The sequence below is a fragment of the Dipteris shenzhenensis genome, chromosome 31, assembly GCF_047967505.1.
Source record: "Dipteris shenzhenensis isolate YYH24624 ecotype China chromosome 31, Dip_SZ_1.0, whole genome shotgun sequence".
NCBI classification, from domain to species: domain Eukaryota; kingdom Viridiplantae; phylum Streptophyta; class Polypodiopsida; order Gleicheniales; family Dipteridaceae; genus Dipteris; species Dipteris shenzhenensis.
Genome location: NC_141626.1, coordinates 22085966 through 22094038, shown reverse-complemented (window position 1 = coordinate 22094038; position 8073 = coordinate 22085966).

The following is an 8073-nucleotide window of genomic DNA, read 5'->3' as shown; positions in this document are numbered from 1 at the left end:
ACCAAAGTACGACAGTCTTGTTACGGCATTGAATACGCAGAACAAAAATCTGCCCCTCAACTTTGAGGATTTTAGCGCAATGCTTCTAGAGGAGGAGATGCGTCAAAAGATGAGGACTAGAGAAGATTCAGCTTTCTCGACTAGATCAAAGAAAGGTAAGGGTAAGGACTCTGGTAACCCATCTTCTTCTGATGATAAAAAGAGAAAGAAGAAGATCAAGTGCTTCTATTGCAACAAGGCAGGGCACAAGCAGAATGAGTGCTAGAAGAAGATTGCACATGAGAAGAACGGATGAGAAGAACGGAGTAAAGAAAGAGTCCAGCAACAGTGCGTAGGCAATACCAATAGAGCTGTTCATAGCAATCGAGGAGATTTGCAGCTCATGTACCTATGGACGAGAACCTTGGATTATTGACAGTGGTGCATCGTGCCACATGACCAGTCGTAAGTATTGGTATACCTTTCTACATCCGGTAGGGAATGACATCCTGGTAGCAATCGACAATGATGCAAAATGTCTAGCAAAAGGAAAAGGTACGATTGCTCTCAAGTCAGATGGAGTTGTAAAACAGTTGTTCGATGTTCTTTATGTGCCAGATATCAAGAGAAACCTGTTGTCCATTTCTACGATCACAGATCGGGACCTCAAAGTTCAATTCGATAAGAATGGCACACAGATTTTGGATCTTCAAGGAAAGGTCATTGGTAAAGGTACACGGTGCAACAACATCTAGAACTCTTAGCTTTCAGTGCTCGAGCCGATATGAGCAACACTAAGCTATGGCATGAGAGGTTTGGTCATCTAAATCTTAGTTCTTTAAAGGAGATGCATAAAAGTGGAATGATTGTAAACCTACCAAAAATTACAGATCTGCCCGATGTATGTGAAGCTTGCATGATGGGCAAGCAGCATCAGTAGCCCTTTCCTAAAGAGGCCAACAGGGCAAAGGCTCCTCTAGAGCTTGTTCAACTGAAGACTAAAGATGAGGCTTTTAGTAAGTTTAAAGAATGGCATGTAATGGTCAAGAAAGAAATGGGGAGGAAGGTGAAGAAGTTGAGATCAGAAAGAGATGGAGAGTTCACATCAAGTGAAGTTCACTTATTTTAAATGTGGATGAGGGTGGCTGTGAAGGCGGATTAGGCTCTACTACTTTTGTCCATCCAACGCTAGAAGGGTGCACAGGGAATGAGATTGTACACAGTGGTTTGGAACTTGTGGATCTCTTGAAGTGCCTTGATGCCTGATGTTTTGCATCTCTTAATCTTTGGGGGACCCTGCACCGGTGGACATGGCTCCATGGCTGCTTGTCCACTTTGAACTTCTTTTGCCTCTCCTCACTTGCAACCTCCTCTTTAGACTCCTCTTCCTATGTCTAGTGGGTCCTTCAAGGTGGCTTGTTGCGCCTAGGTGTCTACTTTGTCCTTAGTCCCTTTACCTTTCAATGAGGCTGTGAGATAGCAGCAGGCTCAAGCTCTTGCTCAACTCATACTAGAGTCTCCTCATATGTGACAATCTCAAGCACATAGGATTGATGGTGCTCTTCTGTGCAGTCTGCTTGGTTGGAGGATTGGGGCCAAGGTTCGAGGCCAAGGTTCATTATATCCATGAGCTCGCCAAATACTTCCTCTTGTTGTGGCCCTTTTAATCTCTCCATCTCCTCACTTTGCCTTTTTTGCTCCCCTTGTTGGTCTAGATGCTCCATGCCAGGACCCCATGGAGGAGGGAGGGGCAGTTGATCATGATTGATTGGACTATTTTGTCCCTCTTGGGAGACCTCTCTACTTCCACAATTAGTTGTGTGGAAGGACTGAGAGGACCCCTGATTGTGCTTGGATTCTTCATCGTGCTGGGATACCTCATGGTGTTGAGATCCCTAAGATCCCCTATGAGAGTTAGATGGTGGAGACTCATGTTGTTGGGACTCGTGAGATGATGAGAACTGCCTTCAGATCCTTGCTGATCATTGCCCTATTGGCCACTAGGGCTTGTAGTGTGTTCGAAGGCCATGGAGTTGTGAGGAGAGCGGGTAGCATCTAAACGACGTTCAATGGGTCTAGCAGTTTGTTTAACTCATGCCATAGAAATGAGGGATTTTAGGGTTTTGAAGTGCTTTATATAGTATTTTTTAAAGCACTTTAGGGTTTTTTACTTATAGGCCCTTTTAAATTAGGGTTTTTTGAGTGCACCCCCTCTCCCCCAGTCTTTTGTCACCACCGGTAATGCTTAATCTTTACCACCATCCCTCCCAACCCACCCACCCCTCTGCCTTTCCATGTCACACATGCAATTCTGCAATTTCCAAATAAATTTGTGAATTTTGGAATCTATAATTGACTCAAAATAGTGTTAACTTTATTCATCAATCATTTTACATTTGGGGTTATCTTAGGACCCAATGCCTCCCCTATCCAACTCTATGTTGCAACCAAAGCACAACCCCTTGGCTCCCTATTGAGGACTTCCAAGCCGCACATCTCCTTATCTTCTTGACATGTTGAACCGCTTTTGCAAGACTTGAGACCTCTACCTTGTTGTGCTTGAAAGTCTTGGCCTCTAGACATCTATAAAACTAGTCGAACACTTCATGTAGTGCATTGCTTCGAGGATACCACCCCCATGCCTTGTATTCTTGAAGTATGCTGCCTTTGCTTTGTAGTGCCTTTTCTCCTTTCCTTGAGTATTCCAAATGGATACAGGGCCCCATTGCTCCACAAACCATGGTACATGTGCATAAAGAATATGCTGTAAAGAAAAACATCGTATTAGAAACATAAACTTTGACTCAAGTTTAAAGCACAAAATTTCAACCTAAGGAGGATTACCATGTAATGTGTAATATGTGACTCCCCCCATGCTTCTACCATCAATGATATGAATGATTCTCCCAATGTTGTCCTGAATCTCTCATAATAAAGCTCATCTATTTGACCTTGTCCTAGCAACTTTATAAATGCATCAAGCTATGTCCACAATTTTGCTCTCAAAGTAGCAATTCGTAGATGTGAAACTTGATTTGTAGTCCACTCACACAAAGGTTTCTAGTACTCCCAACCTAGGGTGCTTTTAGCCAATGTATGTTTTTCTTTATCAACATTATGGTTGGACAAGAGCCTCCTTGCCTTTCCTCCACCCATGGACACTTTAGTAGGAAGATTTTGTGTCTTTCCTGGTTGTTTCTTGTCATGCTTAAGCTTCACATTGCCTCTGTGAAGTCCCATTAGTGAGAGTAGTTCTTCAGCTTTTGCAATGCATTGTGTAGATACCTGCTATGGCCTCAAATTCCAAGCATAAACTAGATGGAGATAGAGTAACTTATCAAGTATACATAGTTCAGCATGCAAAGTACACACGTGTACCCGCTCCAATGGAATTGGTAGAATGGGGTCCCACTTAGGATTTTTTTGTGATGATCAGGGGGTGCACTTTGGTTTTAAGAAAGGATGCCATTTTCCCATTGTAGGCTTCCCTTTTGCATCTTCTCAGAGTGGGTGCAATACAAGCATGTCCATTTTGCATCTGCACCTATATCACAACCATACAAGCACTTGAGGGTCTTCAAATCACCAACTAGATGCCATTCAACTTAAAACATTCCATGCCAATCCACTATTAATGTTTTCCCTGCCTCTTATCTTCAAATAATCGATGGGATGCCAGTTCTCTCCAAAACCCACTTCAATGTCTTGTGGCACTCCTTCGGGGTCTCAAAGGCTACAAGCCACCATATGTCCTTCTCAGATTGGACTGAGAAACCCTACTCAACTTCCTCATCCCCTTGAGCAAAACGCAAGGTGTCATTCATAATACAAATGCTCACCCTCTCTAGCTTGTGCTCTTTTACCAACTGAGCTTCATCCATTTTCATAACAAATACTAGCTTGCCATCTTTACAATGAAAGAGAAATACAACAAGGATATAGAAATGAGAAGAAATAAAGTTGAATGCGAAGAGGGAATTTCTCTTACCTTCTCCTCTCATCCCATAGACTTTGACCATGGCTCTCTGCAAATTCTCTACATCCACGTAAACATTATTGAAAGCATTCATCTCAAATTTTTGGACGCCAGATTTCTTTTTACTCTTCCAAGTCATTGTGCCACTTACACAATGGTATCCTCCAAGCTTTTCTCTAGCACATTGGTTTGTTTCTTGACATGCAAGCCTTACAGACCATAGTGTTGGCAATGGCATTGTAGATATCTTATACTTTTCCTCCATACTAGACTTGAAAATTTTAAAAATAGAGTTGTAAGATTCATGACTTACACCAGTAGCATCACAAGCTCCAAGCACCTCATTTGCTTGCACGAGGCCCTTGAAGTCCTTCATTACCTCTCTAGCAACTTGTTCACAGAGCCCTTTTTGTCAGGGTCCTTCAACACTTCAAGGACATTACTTGGCTCTATTAAACTTCATACAATATATGAAGGATCATTATCACCCATTTCCATTGTTCCCATCACATCCTCCATGAAATTCCTAAAGTAGAGTACAAATGAGTCTTACTGGAAACAATGCAATACCATGAATATTTTGGAGTAAGAAATTTCATTGAAAATTTGGGGAACTAACCTTGTAGCCCATACTCTCCTCTTTCGAGCACCACTATTGGTTGACAATGCATCAATAGATTGCAATTGTCTGTTCCTCTCCTTCAGCCCCAACGGTGTTCCCTTCAACTTTTGTACTTGTTCTATCGACTTCTCTCATTCCTTCTCCACAGCATGTTGAACTTGGCCATAGATAGACCTTTCCAAATCTTGTTTTCTTTTAGCGAGCTTCTGGATTGATTCTTCCAATTCTTGTTGCTCCAAGTCTAGTGCACGTGCTTTGTCACTGAGTTCTTTGTTTTGCAATTGGAAATCCTGCATACTAGTATGCATTGCCACCATAGTAATATTTCCCAAATGTGCAAGTTCTTCTACTTGGGCTCTTTGCACCTCGCTTGCTTGCATATCCAATGTCTAAGAATGGTTCAATCGATTGCAATAACCAAGAAATCTAGCATGTCCATCGCCAACAAACCAAACAACATCATGCACTGTATGAAAACGAGGACTCTTTTGGGTGGCAGGGTCTAAAGGATACAAGTTTCCATCCACCCAAAGGTCAAGATGCATCTTCCCTTGCAATCAAAGACTATGGAGCACACTTTGAGGAGTTCCACTATATCCCAAATGGCATGTGCTTGCATATTCTTCCTCCAATTGTAGGTTCACATGGTACTTGTTGGATATGTCCTCGAATGGTGCCATGAGTACTCAAAGAGAGGTATCAGTGATGCAAGCTAAAATGTAGGGGAGAGATAGCAAAGATGGAGTAGTGAGAGGGAGAGACTAGCAAGGAAGAGGGAGGAGGAGAAGCAGATCAGGCCAAGAGGAGGAGGAGGAGGAGAGTAGGGCGACAGGTGTAGAAGGGAGGGAAGGAGCTACTAGTGCAGAAGGGAGGAGGAGGGGAGATATGCTACATGAGGGAGGGGGAGGGGAGAGATTCTACAGGAGGGAAGAGCAAAGGAGAGGGAGTAGGGCAGCTAGAGAAGTAGGGGAGAGGAAGGAGCTATTACAGAAGGGAGGAGGAGGGGAGAGATGCTACAGGAGGGAGGAGGAGGGGAGAGATTCTGTAGGAGGGAGGAGCAAAGGAGAGGGAGTCGGGCGGTTGGAGAAGGAGGGGAGAGGAAGGAGGGAGGAGGAGCCAGAAGGAGGAGGAGGAGGGGAGAGGGAGGAGGGACGAGGAAGAGCAAGATGGAGGAGGGGAGAGGAGGAGGGAGGGGAAGGGAGGGAGAGGGAGAGGGAGGAGGAGGGAGGGAGGTGGAGGGAGAGAGGGAGGGAGGAGGGGGAGGGAGAGAGAGGTTGGGAGGGAGAGAGAGAGAGGGAGATTCAAATTTCAAAAAGTAGCCCCCTCCCCTCATTGATGGGGGGAGAGGTGGGCTCAAATGTGGGCTTAACCCACCTAGGTTGGGCAGGTTAGGCCAATTTTGGGACCCTCCAAGCCCCTTTCATTAGCCCACTAAGCATTCCCTAATCCATTCCTTATGAGGCCCTTTTGAGACCCCAATTCTCCCCTAATGACCACCAGATTGGTATGATAAAATGCTATCCTTTCTTACTGATGGTTTGATCCTTGAAACACTAACTATGGATCAGAGAAAGAAACTTGTTTTATAGAGCAAACCTTCCTGGTAATTGCTAGTGTGCTCCTACATCACAGCTCGCAAGCAATTGACGAAGCCTTATGGCTAACCAGGGCTTGAGTATTTTAAGATATGTCATCAAGGAACCCCTTGAGGTTCAATCCCTCAAACACACAAGCAGGATGTGCAACCCAGGTTCTGTGTCTAGCCACGTTCCAAAGACAATGGCGATGTCAATTGGCACTGTCCACTCAACTTGCAACAAAAAGGTTGGCCATTATGTCAAGGCAGCACATGCTATAAAGAAGAATCGATTGTGGCCAAGCTACAAATGGAATCGCCAACTTTCTATGGGCCTCCATAGATAGAGATGCTTTCAATCCATGAGCCATCATCAGATTCCTCGTGCAGGATCTCCGAATTCCTTTCACCAACACACAACCCCTTGTCTCAGGATCTCCCCCACCCACATAGTAGCTTCACCTCATAGAGAATCCTCCAACAAGCAGCTGTCCATCTCTCCCGTAGCCTCCCCTTTGCCTCACAGAGTGCACAAAGCTCACAGATCTCCATATGTGAAGATACCTAGCACTTGCAACTTCTCTACTCTCACAGCCCCATCTTAACGTATATCTCATCAGAAGGGCCTAAAGCCAGCCCATGTACTACATGTACATGTTTTTCTAGAGAAATCCAGCCATCTCATACATATTCCATCCACATCATCACTTGCCTTTTTACCACTCTTCCACCCTTCCTTCAAAATTTATACCAAGGCTATTAATGCCCAAACCATAGACTTGGTGCACACAAATGCATGCCACCAACACTTAGTGCCTTGCTCCAAGTGACACAAAGGCCTTCCAGTCACCTCATACCGACCCATAGGGTACATTAACAACCTTCTCAAAGTAACATTTGTGCTACCCACCACAGTATTAATACTACCTCTCTCTATTTTCTCTCTCCTACACATTTACATTTTGGTGCTATCACACTGTAAAAAACCACACCCATTGCACACTATATAGCTCCCTATCACTCCAAGCACATCTCATGTACAACACACCGTATTTACATTTTTCATCAAACACTGTCCATCGCAATGACACATCGACACAAGTTTCTCCCACATGACTCCTCTACTTATGGTGCCCAAAAGAAGCCATCGGTTCACATTTACTAGCCCATTAGAACATCTAGAGCCAAACCTTGAGCTCTTGAGCCCTAAAGCACTCCTCGACATAGCCATGGGTCCTAAAAAGTAATCTCTCACCCCTGCTCGCAAAAGCCCATGCCAAAGCCTGGTTGCAAAAAAATCTATACACATACCAGAGGGAGAACCACCCCTTCCTCCACAAAAGATGCAAATGCTCACAACCATCTTTGCGAACTTCAAGGTATCATTGGATCTCTTCAAGTATCAAAAGTGGCTAAAGAAAATTAGTTTAATGCAGTATGCGAGCTTACCTTGGGCATCATGGAAAGATTCCCCGCATGCACTAGCACAATTTGAGAGCTTCTAACAAAGCAGAGGTATGCTTGCTGAGAATGTCATGATTTCCCCTAAAATAATAGCACACGTCTTTCATACTTCCTATCATCAACAAGGAGGTTGTGTACAAAAAGGATGTTGATTGTGGTCCATGATGAAAAAATTCAGACCACCAGAGACACATAAGATTTATGTTTTCATCAATTAATGTTCAAGATTTGAGAAGGTGCCAATATCTTGTTTGGTATCTCGAAAGGATGCAGTTGCTAGTAAAGAAAAATACTATGAGCAAAGATTCTTATGCTATGCTCAGTGCAATCGCCGAGAAGGGAATAAAGATATCATGGGCACATCTGCTCCACTCACACCTTATGGGTGAGATAGACAGAAAGATTTGAGCACTTCAAATGCTCATTCCAAGATGGGATCGTTTATTGTGCTAGCAT